General features: G+C 36.6%; 2 protein-coding genes across 39 annotated transcripts in view; one reads left to right on the top strand and one right to left on the bottom strand.

Annotated features, from left to right (window-relative positions):
* The window catches only part of LOC144300565 (uncharacterized), a 228,499-nt gene that overhangs the window by 179,513 nt on the left and 35,592 nt on the right, over positions 1-13,394 (bottom strand). For 2 of the 35 annotated variants that reach the window (XR_013367269.1, XR_013367266.1), the window contains exon 4: positions 7,202-7,262. The exons of 31 other annotated variants lie outside the window; for them this stretch is intronic. The gene's annotated coding sequence lies outside the window, so the exon portion shown is untranslated. Of the gene's footprint in view, positions 1-3,783; positions 3,855-7,201; positions 7,263-13,394 lie in introns of those variants that run through there. 2 more of the 35 variants (XR_013367268.1, XR_013367275.1) reach the window with 2 other exon arrangements.
* Positions 1-13,394, top strand: part of DNAJC5B (DnaJ heat shock protein family (Hsp40) member C5 beta) — an 82,442-nt gene that overhangs the window by 47,657 nt on the left and 21,391 nt on the right. The gene's annotated exons all lie outside the window — the stretch shown is intronic.

Raw genomic sequence — 13,394 nt, 5'->3', positions numbered from 1 at the left:
AGACCAGCTGAGGTAGAAAATTATAAGTCTTTACTGGCCCTAAGTTTGCATGGTTGTGCGATCTTCTTAGCAATGTTAATCATCCCAGAAATCAGAGTGGAAGCAGTGAAAGACTAATTTCCTTGGGGTGTGACAGGAAATAAAAATATTTAAAGAAATGGATAACTTGATTTGAGTGGCACTCAAGTGCATGACCACAAGGTTCATACCGTTAGTTGAGGAAATTAAGTCAGTGAGGCTGGCAGACTGGAAGAATAGATCCTGGTATGTTTAAAAAATGGGTTTATGGAGAACAAGAAAGCAGGTGCTTAACATAAAAATGTATCAGGGAGTTATGCTATATATTTTTGCACTGAGAAACCTAGAAGATAAAGGCACTGGGGACCCTACAAGAACTACCAGCTTGGTCCACCATTAGAAATTGCCAGGAACTGCTGGTAGCCTTGACAGAACTCACTATCACAGGCACTTGAGCTGTTCAAACAGCAGGAGAAAGGCCTACAAAAAGCAAGTGGAAGGGCTAAGGGCTAAGGACTTGGAATAGAACCAGTGGTGGGCGCTGCTGTTGGAAGTAGGAGACAAAGTGTGTATGGCCATTTCTTCTACATCTCAGTCTTCTCCCTTGATGTCAGAGTTCAGTAAAGATTTCTAGCTTAAAAAAGAAAAACCAAGAATGAAAAAATTTTCCCAAGAAATGTAATAAGGTTAGAGGTCCAGAAACTTTTGTTGGAAATCTGAGGCAAATACAGAAATCTTAAGTTGTATGCAGCCCTCAAATTCTGGGTAAGTTATAGGCTGGTAAAACAACAACAACAACAACAACAACAAAAACCCAACATTTACAAAAATGTAACACACAGAGATCTTAGTGGCCTGTTGAAGGCTTAAAGATCTGCAGTGGCCTACTGGTGTCAGAACATCAGGTCCTCATTCCTTAAAGGAATACTTTTATGATTGGTAAAGACAAATACTTCTAATATTGGACACATTTTACCTGTTGTGTTTGCTCAAATATTCTATTCTACCTTATTAGGCAGGGTAAAGTGCTGGCTATTAAAATGAGCCTTAGAAAATAAGGCTAACATAAAGCTAAGATAAAGATTTATCAATTGGCACTTAAACTTTTCAAAAGCTTAAGTATTTTTAACTTTAATATTTAAAAAATACTCAAGCATATTGCCTTATAAAGTCAAGTTATTATATAGTCTAGTAAAAACTTGGAAAGATTATTTGCTATAAAGTGGTATCACTGCCTCAAGTGCCACTAGAGGTCAGCACTTGACTCTCCATCTGGTTTTATATGGGGTGGGGGGGAAAGATCAATTCTCTAAAACAGATCATCATTTATGGTTCCTATTGTTATCTCATGCCATCTGTCTTGAATCACGAATGTGACTGTGGATCACAGAGAACTAGAGAACACCCTAACAATTACTGGGATGAGCTGTTCTGATATTCCATCTGCAAATGTGAGGAAATCACAGGACTGTGTAATGTGGCCTTCAGAGGGCTTGGGTGCCTTGGTGGTCAAAATACTTGAATTATATATTATGTAGCAGGTGTTTCAGAAATAATTACATGGCAGGGTGGTATTGGCATCATTATTTGCAGTTTGAAGCTAAATGGTGCCCTGAATTTGCTATTCTGTCCTTTTTGCAGGACTCTGTACTAATCCTCACCCAGTGGCCTCTCTTCCTTGAGCCCTACTAATACTCTTGTTCTAGCTTTCTTTCAGCAGCAGACTGTATTAAGTTTCTTGTGTGAAAGGAATATGTATTGGGTACAAATGCATGAAGTGTTTATTAAAGGGTTCAAGGGATTTGGGTGCTGATCAAGGAGAAAGATATGACTATGAAAGGCAGTAACATACAACAATCTTTATTGGGTGGGGCTCAAACAGGCTTGCTTGAAAGGGGAAGACCCTCACAGCATGAGACCATCCAGAGGTTCAAAGTTTGGGACCTACCCTTAGAAGGGAAGTTTGGCAAGGGAACTCAGAAGAGGGGAGGCAAGAGTGTTGGAAAGGAGGCTTACATGTTCACGTGATATCACTCAGGAGCAAAGCGGGAAGTCTCTGAGTCAGCTCCAGAAGACTTGGAGCTTGGAGTCCTAGAACTGCAAGGCTCTATCTTATCAATAGCCATCACGTAGGGTGAGGTCTTGCAGGAATGCTAAGTGAAAAGGCTCTAAATGGCTGATTGTATGCTTCTTTGGGCTATTTTAAAAATTATTAAATGTCTTAAAATTTGAGTGTCACACTGTGATGACCTTTTGAATGAATGGGTCTCAGCTTGCAGTAAAGAAATAAATAATATACAGAGGCCATCTTTGGGACATTTATATAACAGTGGTATAAAGCCCTTTATGCAATTAATATATACAGTTGAACCTTGAACATCACAGGTTTGTACTGTGTGGGTCCACCTTTATGTGGATATTTTTGGTAAATACAGTCCAGTACTGTAAATATATCTTCTCTTCCTTATGATTTTCTTAATAACATTTTCTTTCTCTAGCTTACTTTATTGTAAAAATACAGTATATAAGTTAATTGTTTATGTTATCAGTAAGGCTTCTAGTCAACAGTAGGTTATTGGTAGTTAAGTTTTGGGGGAATCAAAGTTATACATGGATGTCTGGCTGTGTGGGAGATCGGCACCCCTAAACCCTGCATTATTCAAAGTGTCAACTAAACTTGAAAGAAGAGATTGAGATGTAAAAGATAACCAGGAGTTTCTGGTTATCATTGACAAGGTAATTTTGATCATATCTTCTCCCTTCTGTTGAGAGGAACTAGAAAAATTAGAAAAAAAATTTTTGTATATACATTTTAAAAGCATTGAGATTAAAGAATTACTGCTGACTAGATCACAATAAGAAACAAGAGAAGCTGAGAGGCTAAGCAGGACTCTACAGAGAAAGGAGAAAAATCTGGAGCCCTACCTAACAAGTATGGGAGTCTTGCAATTCTATTTAGACTCTGAAGTGCTGTACCCCAGGACAAAGGGCAAAATGGAAGTAAATAATCTGTGGCTCACTATTTTGTGGTCCTCCATAAACCATATTTCCTGGTTTCATGTCCTCAAATAGCCCTCTTGAATCTGGGCTGGCTCTCTGACCTAATTTAACCAACAGATTGCGGCAGAAGTGATGGTGTATCTAAATCCTAAAAAGGCTCAGCAGCTTCTGCTTTTGCAGCCTTGTCTAAGCTGGCCACCTCTTAAGAAACAGGACTATTCTGAGATTATCATACATTGGGGATCCTCACCTAGTCACATGGAGAAGTCATGTGGAAAACAGAGTTCCTAGCCAACAGTTCCTAGCTCAGTCAGAGCCATCACCAACTTAAGGTCAGTGAGGTCATCTTGGAAGCAAATCCTTCAACTCCAATTGAGCAGTCCTAGCCAAAGCCAAACAGAGCACAGAAAAACTGTCCCCACCAAGTTCTGCCTAACTACAACATTATAAGCAAACTAATAAAATGTTTGTTGTTTTAAGCTATTTAATTTCACCAAAGTTTATTACACAGATCATGGAAAACACCAGCCTTGTATGAATTATAACTGAACTTTGAGCCATCAGGGTAACTGAAAAGAAATCTCAATACCTAATACTGGATTGCAATGATCCCAGTTTTGTAAGTGCCTCCAAACATCTGAAAGTAGGAAATAAAAATGCTCTCTGGCATAAGACAACATTTTCTTAGTAGTCCAATTATTTTTTTAATTTTTTTTCAGTTTTGTTGGGAAATAACTGACATACATCAGTGTGTAAATTTAAGATGTATAGCATGATGATTTGATATGCATACATACTTGATTGTCGCAATAGGCTCCGCTAACATTTATCATGTCCTACAGATACAAAAGAAGAAAAGAGAAACAATTTCTGCTTATGTTAAAAACTTTTAGGATTTACTCTTTCACAACTTTCCCAAATATATTCTTTTAAACTTTTTAAAATACAAGATCTGGCTACAGCAATAAGCATATAAGTCAAGACAATATGAACTAAGAATCAGTAAAAGTTTGACAATAGACACAGAATCATGGACAACCTCATATATTAGAATTATCAGACACAAATGTTAAAATATCTATGATCAAGAAACAAAATACAAGATTAAGAATTTTCACAGAAAACTGAAAATTATGAAAAGGGACATTTCAATTTTTTAAATGAACACATAAATTTTACAACTAAAAAATACAGCAATCAAACTAAAGAATTCAAAGGTAGTATGTACAGGTTAAAGAGCTAATTGGAAGATAGGCCAGAATAAAATAGCAAGAAAAAAATCACAAAAGGACAGGAAACAGTGCAAGAATATACAATAAATAAAAGATCCATTAAGAAGGTCTTAGAAAAATGCAACTGGAGTCTGAAAAGGAGAGTAGAAAGAGAATGAGATGAAAACTATTTGTAAATAATGTCTGAATCTTCTAGGTTCATGAACAATATCAATCCATATACCAGAAGCCCAATTAAAGCCAAGCAGAACAAGTATAAAATAATATATTTCAAGCACATCACAGGAAAACTGCTGAAAATCAATGATGAAGAGCCTTTAGAAAAAAAAAATGGAAACTATCTTCAAAGAATAACAACTAGACTTACAACAGATTTCTCAACAGAAATAATTGAATTCAGAAGACAATGGACTGAGATCTTTAGTGTAAAAAAGAAAATAATTGATAACCTACAATTATACATCCATAGAAAACACCCTTCAAAAATGAAGGTGAAATAAAGACATTTTTAAATTAAACAAAACTGTAAGAATTAATTATCAGCAGATCTGCACTAACAGATATACTAAAGGGTGTTCATAGAAGGAAAATAATCTCTGATAGATGGTCAGAGATGCAACATAATAACCAATAGCAACAAAATTGAAAAATATGTGAGTAAATGCACACAAATACTAATTGTGAAAAATATAATTAAATAATTGTATTAAATAACAATTCTTGAGGGACTAAGAGATAGAGAGAATTAAAGTAACAGGCTAGCTACCAACAACACTTAAGTTGGGACAAAAGTAATAGTGGTCATGTTCTAAGATTTTTATTTTGTCTTAAAGACAAAAGTACAAAAGTACCTTGACATTGGACTTTGATAAGGATTTTGTAATCTCTAGGAAAATCCCAAGAGGAATTTTAAAAATGCATAATTTCCAAGGCAACAGAGGGAAAAAAGTAGAAAAATTAAAGAACCAATCTAAAGGAAGGCAAGAAAGGAGAGGAAAGAAAATTTATTTTAGATGGGACAAAAATGAAACAAAGAAGTGGTGGATTTAGCCTGAGATATATTAAAAATAAGCATAAACTAAATGCTTCAATTAAAAGAAAAAGATCGTCATTGTGAATAAAAAACCCAAAACAATATGGTGTTCACAAAATACACATCTACTATATAAGCATACTAAAATTTGAAAATAAAAGTAGAGAAAAATATATTCTATGTAGATGCCTACTCAAAGAAAGCTAGTGTTGCTTTATTAATATTAAAGTAATGACAAAAAATGTTACTAAGGATAAAGAGGCATATTTCAAATGATAAAAGTTCAATTCATCAGGAATGTATAACAGCTGTTAATTTGTATGCTTCAAAAACCATGGTCTAAAATACACAACTAGCAAAAAGTGACAACTATAAAGAGAAATATGCAAACCTACAGTGATAGTGAGAGACTAGATTTAACATAACCTGTTTGATAGATCAGTAAAATGGCTAAGAGTATAGAAGATTTGAACAAAATAATTAACAAAGTCTAATGCTCTTATATAAGAATGGAGCACTTAACAGGTATGGACTATGTATTCTTTAAAACAGATACAAAAGATTTATAAAAATTGAACAAGTAATAAGACAAAAAGCAATTCTCAAATTTTGAAGGATTTAAATCAAGTAAAACATGTTTTCCCACTGCAGTGCAATCAAGCTAGAGGGCAAAAATAAAAAGATAACTAGAAAATTCCTATTTGTTTGAAAAATTTGGAGGCACATTTTAAATGAACTCATGGCTAAAATAAACCACAATTAAAATCAGAATATATCGGGGATCCCTGGGTGGCTCAGCGCTTTGGCTCCTGCCTTTGGCCAAGGGTGTGATCCTGGAGTCCAGGGGTTGGAGCCCCGCATCGGGCTCCCGGCGTGGAGCCTGCTTCTCCCTCTGCCTCTGTCTCTGATTCTCTCTCTCTATCATGAATAAATAAATAAAATCTTAAAAAAAACAAAATCAGAATATATCTAGAAGTGAACATGACATATTAAAACTTGTGGAATGCAGTTGAAGTAGTACTTAGAGGAAAATTTATAGAATTAGTGTACAAATTAGAAAATAGTCCAGCAATAAATAAAAAATAATACATAATGACCAAGTTGAGTTTATCCAAGAACAAACTTCATTTAATATTAGAAAATCAATCATGTTAACAGACTGAAAGAGAAAAAAAATGTGTTTTCTCAACATATTCAGAAAAAGCATTTGAAAAAAAATTGAACATCCATTCACTGTTAGTCAATTAGTAAAAGAGAACTCACTTTTTTAGAAAGCTTTTATTTATTTATTTATTTACTTACTTATTTATTTGTTTGTTTATTTCAGCAAGATCATGAGCGGGGTGAGGAGCAGAGGGAAAGGGAGAGACAGAATCCCAAGCAGACTGTGCTGAGCATGCAACCTAACACAAGCTTTGATCCCATGACCCTGAGATCATGACCTGAGCTGAAATCAAGAGTTGGACCCTCAATCCACTGACCCATTCAGGCACCCCGGGAGAAACTTGCTCTTGAAGATACTAATACATACTTTAAAGTACCATATTTCAAACTATGATTGGCCCAGAAATAGCCAAACAGACCAATGGCAGCAGAAGACAGCCTAGAAATACAGGGAACGGATTTTATTTTTTAAATAAATAGTGCTAGGACAGTTAGATAACCATATTTTATTTCATTTTATTTTATTTATTTTATTTTATAAATTTTTATTTATTTATGATAGTCACACAGAGAGAGGGAGAGAGAGGCAGAGACACAGGCAGAGGGAGAAGCAGGCTCCATGCACCGGGAGCCCGATGTGGGATTCGATCCCAGGTCTCCAGGATCGCGCCCTGGGCCAAAGGCAGGCACCAAACCGCTGCACCACCCAGGGATCCCAGATAACCATATTTTAAAGATGAGATTGGACACCTACCTTCCACCACATTGAAAAAGCAGCTACAAATCAATCCTTGACTTCCATGTGAAAGGCAAATCTATAAAGATTTTAGAGTTATAGAATTTATAGGACAATATCTTTCTGAATTCAGGATAAAATTGATCAATTCAACTAAATTAAAATTAAGAATTTCTGTTCACCAAAAGATTCCAGAAAGAAACTAACAATAAGTTCCCAGAAAGAGAGAATATATATGCAATACATATAAATGACTAAGGATTCATATAGAGAACAGGTATTTTTTAAAATGCTACAATTTAAATATCAAACTAAAAACTGGCAAAAGACTATGCACTTAAATAGATGATATCCAAATGGCATATATAGGTATATATATGTCAGCCTCATTAGTAATTAGGAAAATGTATTAAACCACAAAGGGGTATCTATATATCTATGTATCTATATCTATATCTATATCAGCAGGGACATATGCACTGGGGCTCCTGTATTGGTTTATTATGTTTTCACTTGGGTGTTGACTTAGTCCAAGAGGGCAGAGGAATTCCACTGAACTTCCAATATTATGACAACTATCAAGTTCCATTATTGCAATACTTGCCATCACCTAGAGTTACTAATCTAGGGTTTGTTTTTACCTTCAAACTTGGTTTATAGCAGCTCATTTTCCTATTTACCTCTAGTCTCCTTCCCATTATACTAATGTTTTCTAGAGAAAATAGTCTATGTCTGAGCTCAGATTTTGCTTTCTTTTGCTACCTGAGCTTTTTCAAACTCAGATTTTGCTCTGCATGTGTGTGTGTTTCTGTCACAAGGGTATTTTAAGGGTTCTAGGATATGGGAAGAAATCACTCTTACTCTTCTACTGTTTCATCTTATGCAGCAGGTGGCTTCTTCTGGGACATTGAGGAGGCAATAAACTTTGTGGCTGAGAGAGTTTAGCAGAAAGTCACACTGCAATGGAGAATTTTTTTTAAGAGAAGGAGAGAGTGGTGGGAGGGGCGGAGGAAAAGAGAAAATCTTAAGTGGGCTCATGGGGCTCCATCTCACAACCCTGAGATCATGACCTGAACCTAAGTCAAGAGTTGGATTGGCTCAGTTAATCAACTGAGCCACCCAGGCACCCAGGCAAAATTTTGAAATAGGAAACAATAGGTGATAATTGGATAAAGCAGCTGAAAATGTGTTGAGTAGGGAAAGGCAGTTTATAGACAGAGCCATGCCAGGATGAAACTTAGTTCCCTGAATCTTAGATGCCACCTTTCCCAAACAAGGTTTCCAATAACATTTCAACCTCATGGAGACGGATCTGGCCTAACTGTGAGGCAACATGGTCAGAATCTGGTCTTAGATGACTTAGAAACCAGTAGAGAGGGATCCCTGGGTGGCGCAGTGGTTTAGCGCCTGCCCTTGGCCCAGGGCGCGATCCTGAAGACCCAGGATCGAATCCCACATCGGGCTCCCGGTGCATGGAGCCTGCTTCTCCCTCTGCCTATGTCTCTGCCTCTCTCTCTCTCTCTCTCTCTGTGACTATCATAAATAAAAAAAAAAAAAGAAAAAGAAACCAGTAGAGAGTAGCAGGTAGATCTGATGGTAAGAGGATTGATGTTAAGAGGAAGAGAACTGACCAGAGCACTATAATTCTTAGAATTATGCTACTGCTTCAGAATAGGGGCCTTAAGTAATATAACCATAAACCCCATGTTTATTTTATCTGCCACTCATTGAATTCACTATGCACTGCAGTTGACAGTTGTCATTGGATTTTTAAATGGAAGTTAGAGGCATTAATGCTATTTCTAACATTAGTTTATAGTCATACCAGATTAATAGATGACTAAGTATAGAGAGATTTAGAATAAAAGGCACACATTATGTCACTTTTAAATATAAAATGAGAAATTATAAGAAAGATCTTTAAAATGAACTAGGTGAAATTTATATTCAAATGACTCTAAGCACTTCTTTTTATCCTAAATTCCATACATGCTTCCTTGTTCTATAGGCAATTCCCAAGGATGGGTCATTGACCAAGTACTTCCTGAGCAGTTGTATAATTTTGGCAGCTGCTTCTGCTAGCCATATTTCCCAAGGATTCCTCAGAGCCAAGAGTGTCTGCCAAGAGGAGTCAAAATGCTGCTGACGACTAGGAATTGGATTTGTTACAAATGGAGATGGTCCAGCCCTCTGAATTTGCCAATGCTATTGTTAGAGGAGTGTGATAAATGGTTGAGTGCATCTGCCCTTGTGAGCTGATTAAGATCCAAGCAGCTTAAAATATGACAGGAAGTTAGGCTTTTCTGGCTAAGTGTTGGGCGGTATGTATCAGTCTACAACTGAAAACAAGAAACAAGGCAATGTATGCAAAGAGGCACTTTCCAGGGGTTTCTTTTTTCAAGGCAGAAGTAATAGCTCTTGTATTTGATTGATCTGGAAATGATTTCTGGAGCTAGTAGGAGAAAATGCTGCAATTGTATCCTAGAGCACAGTGTGAGAATTCCAGGAATATCATGCCATTAAAATTAATGTGTTTAAAGAATTCACTTGACAGTTTTTGATGATGATCATTGTATCACTGAAGTTAGAGAACTCCTTTCTTTCTTCCTTTCCCTTCTAATTTGGTAGTAGGTCATTTAAGAGAACAAACTAAACCTTCAGCTATTAAAAGAGAATATTTTTAATGAGCTTAAAAATGCTTATAGGAGGAAACTACGCAAGTAATCTGTATATTTTTTGTAACAAGCAAAAACAAAATACCTATAATCCTAATGTGCAGCTATAAGCACCATTAATTGTGGTTATAACCTTCCAAGTTCTTTCTTTTCTACTTATTTTTCGGATTTATTTTCCTTATATAAAGACATATATATTGTGTGTGTGTGTATGTGTGTGTGTCAGGGTCACCAAAGATTTCTAGATCATTAAACCTAGTGATCAATTCTTAATCCTCATCATATATGACCTATTAATGGTATTTGACACAAATACCACTCTCTTCCTTGAAATGCTTTGTTCATTTAGATCTCAAAACCCCATATTCTCCAGATTTTCCCTTCTGCATCATTGGCCTCTCCTTTGTCATCTCCTCTGCTTGTCCTTCCTTTCCAAAGCCCAGTTTTTGGACTTCTCTTGGACCCATTCCCTTGGAAATCTTTTCCAGCTCCATAGCTGATCTACCTGCTGAGAACTCTCAGACATACATCTCCCACAGTAACTCTTTTTCTTTTTTAAGAAAGATTTTATTTATTTATTCAGGAGACACAGAGAGAGGCAGAGACAGAAGCAGGCTTCATGCAGGGAGCCCGATATGGGACTCAATCCTGAGTCTCCAGGATCACACCCTGGGCCGAAGGCAAGCACTAAACCACTGAGTCACCCAGGCATCCCTCCCACAGTAACTCTTGCCTAGACTCCAGGTTCATATATCTCTCCATCACTACTTGGAAGTCCAATAGGCATCTCAAAGATGTCTAAATACAACTCTAAATCCTAGCAAACCATTCCCTATTGCAAAAAGAAAGAAAGAAAGAAAGAAAGAAAGAAAGAAAGAAAGAAAGAAAGAAAGAAAGAAAGAAAGAAAGAAAGAAAGAAAGAAAGAAAGAAAGAAAGAAAGAAAGAAAGAAAGAGAAAGAGAAAGAGAGAAAGAAAAGAAACCTCTTGCCAACTCATTAAATAGTAACTACAAACTTCTCTACAAATTTGTTCAGCCCAAAACTCTGGTACCATCTCTTATTTCTCTTTCTTTCGTATCCCACACCCAATCCATCAGCTAGCCCTCAAAATATATCTGGAATCCAACCACTTCTCATTATATCTTCCACTACCACACTGATCAGAACCACCATGAACTTTTCCTAAGAGTGTCCCTGGTTTGGCCTTTGTCCTCTCCAAAGGTTAGCAATCCTTCTAAAACTAAAGTACCCCAATAGCTTCCCAGGTCATATAGGCCAAAAGTCAAAGTCCTTACAATGGCCTACTAACATTCTGAATGCCTTACTTTTTAAACTTAAAAATATTTAACAAGGTAGCATAGTGGTATCTAAGAGCAAGTGCTCAGGGTCAGATTGCCTGTATTCAAAGTCTAGATCTAATTATTAGCTGTGTGATAATGGACAACTCACTTAACTTTCTGGTAGCTAAATTTCCTCATCTGTAAAATGGAATCATTATAATACCTATTTCATAGAATTGTGGTGAATATTAATAAATAAATATTTACAATGTGTTTATAATAGTACTGGCTTATAGTAAACATTATAAAATAATTTTAAATGACAAAATAGGCATTTTGTGCTACTAGCAAAATTTCATCATGAATTCTGCACATAAAAAACATCTCCAATGGTCTCCTCTCTAAGAATTTATAGATATCCCAACTGTCCCTCAAAAAGCATGAAACGTTTGGTTAAACAAATTTAAAGTGAACTATCAGGGGTGCCTGGATGGCTCAATCATCAGTTAAGCATCTGACTTTTGGGCTCAGGTCATGATCCCAGGGTCCTGGGATTGAGCCCCAATGAGGGGCTCTCTGTTCATTTGGGAGCCTGCTTCTCCCTCTCCCTCTGCCTGCCACTCCCCTTACTTGTGTTCTCTTCTCCCTCTCTCTCTAATTAATTAATTAATTAATTAATTAAAATGAACTATCTTTGCTTTATCCTTTTTATTTATTCTGAGTTCAGAGTTGAAATGGATTTTACACCATCATTTTTACTTTTAAGTATTTTGGTACTTTTATTTTTTTTATTTTTATTTTTTTTACTATTTATTTATGATAGTCATACAGAGAGAGAGAGAGAGAAAGAGAGAGAGAGGCAGAGACATAGGCAGAGGGAGAAGCAGGCTCCATGCACCGAGAGCCTGACGTGGGATTCGATCCCAGGTCTCCAGGATCGTGCCCTGGGCCAAAGGCAGGCACCAAATCGCTGCGCCACCCAGGGATCCCCTTGGTACTTTTAAAGCATGCTGGTGCTGAGCTGCTTAATCACCTACATCCTAATCAGCAATACTTTAATTCCTAAAATAGATGTGATTTTTTTTCCAGTTTATTGTGTAGATTGACTTATAATGTAATCTTGATTTTTCTGCTCTACTCATGGCCTTTTATTATTGCATTAAAATGAAACAATTTAATCTAAACCAAAACAAAAGCTGAAAGTATATTCCTACATACTACATCCCACATTCCTACATTCCTACATCACATAGCTATGTTGGGCACAGTAGGAAAAACAAGTCACATAAAATTTCCGGTACAGAGTCGTAAAATTTACTGACTTTGCAGTAGAAAAACTGCTACAGACTCAGTTTTTGAAAATGGCTTTAACTAATATTTAAATCTATGTATAGAGGGAAGTGAAGGAAATGGTTACCAGCCAGACCCCCGACTATCATATAGCTCAGTTCTTATGTTTATTTTACAGGTTTTTTTTGAATACTTGAGTATAACTAAAGACTAAATAACTCCCAAATATCTCTCTCTCTTTCTTCCCCCTCCTCTCTCTTTCACACACACACACACACACACACACACCTGCAACACAACACATATATACATATCCTTCCAGAATTGATATATGATCCACAGAGAAGAGAGGACCTTTTACTCACAAGTAAACTTCTACAGATTATTTGAAGTGGAAAGACCTATTTGAAAAGAAGTCAAATATATATTTGAAAACAAGGGGAGTCATAGTAGCTGCTCATAAAAACAAAAGGGAGTGAGGATTTGTGCAAGATTTGTGAAAAGAGTCATACTGTTTATCCAAGGGCGTATGAATCAGATTTTTTTTGAAGTTGAGTTTAACTTTTCGAATATGTCATGTGAAGTTTTGTTTATTCTAGAAACTTGTTCCAGTTCTAAATGGAATTTTATTGTAAACCGACCCTATTGTACAAACTCTTAAAGGCCTCTGCATATTGAGGTGGGCCATGGATCAGCTCTTGGTAAAAATAAACTTCATATATTTGCCATAGACTCCACAAGTATGCAGCAACTAAGAATTCCTTTGAGGGTGTGAGGAGAGAAATAATACTACTGTGCCAGCATATTAGAAACAAGAGAGGGATCCCTGGGTGGCTCGGTGGTTTAGTGCCTGCCTTCAGCTCAGGCCGTGATCCTGGAGTCCTGGATTCGAGTCCCACATCAGGCTCCCTGCATGGAGCCTGCTTCTCCCTCTGCCTGTGTCTCTTCTCTTCTCTCTCTCTCTCT

Source organism: Canis aureus, chromosome 28, assembly GCF_053574225.1.
Source record: "Canis aureus isolate CA01 chromosome 28, VMU_Caureus_v.1.0, whole genome shotgun sequence".
Lineage (NCBI taxonomy): Eukaryota > Metazoa > Chordata > Mammalia > Carnivora > Canidae > Canis > Canis aureus.
This window is presented reverse-complemented; position numbering and strand designations above follow the sequence as displayed.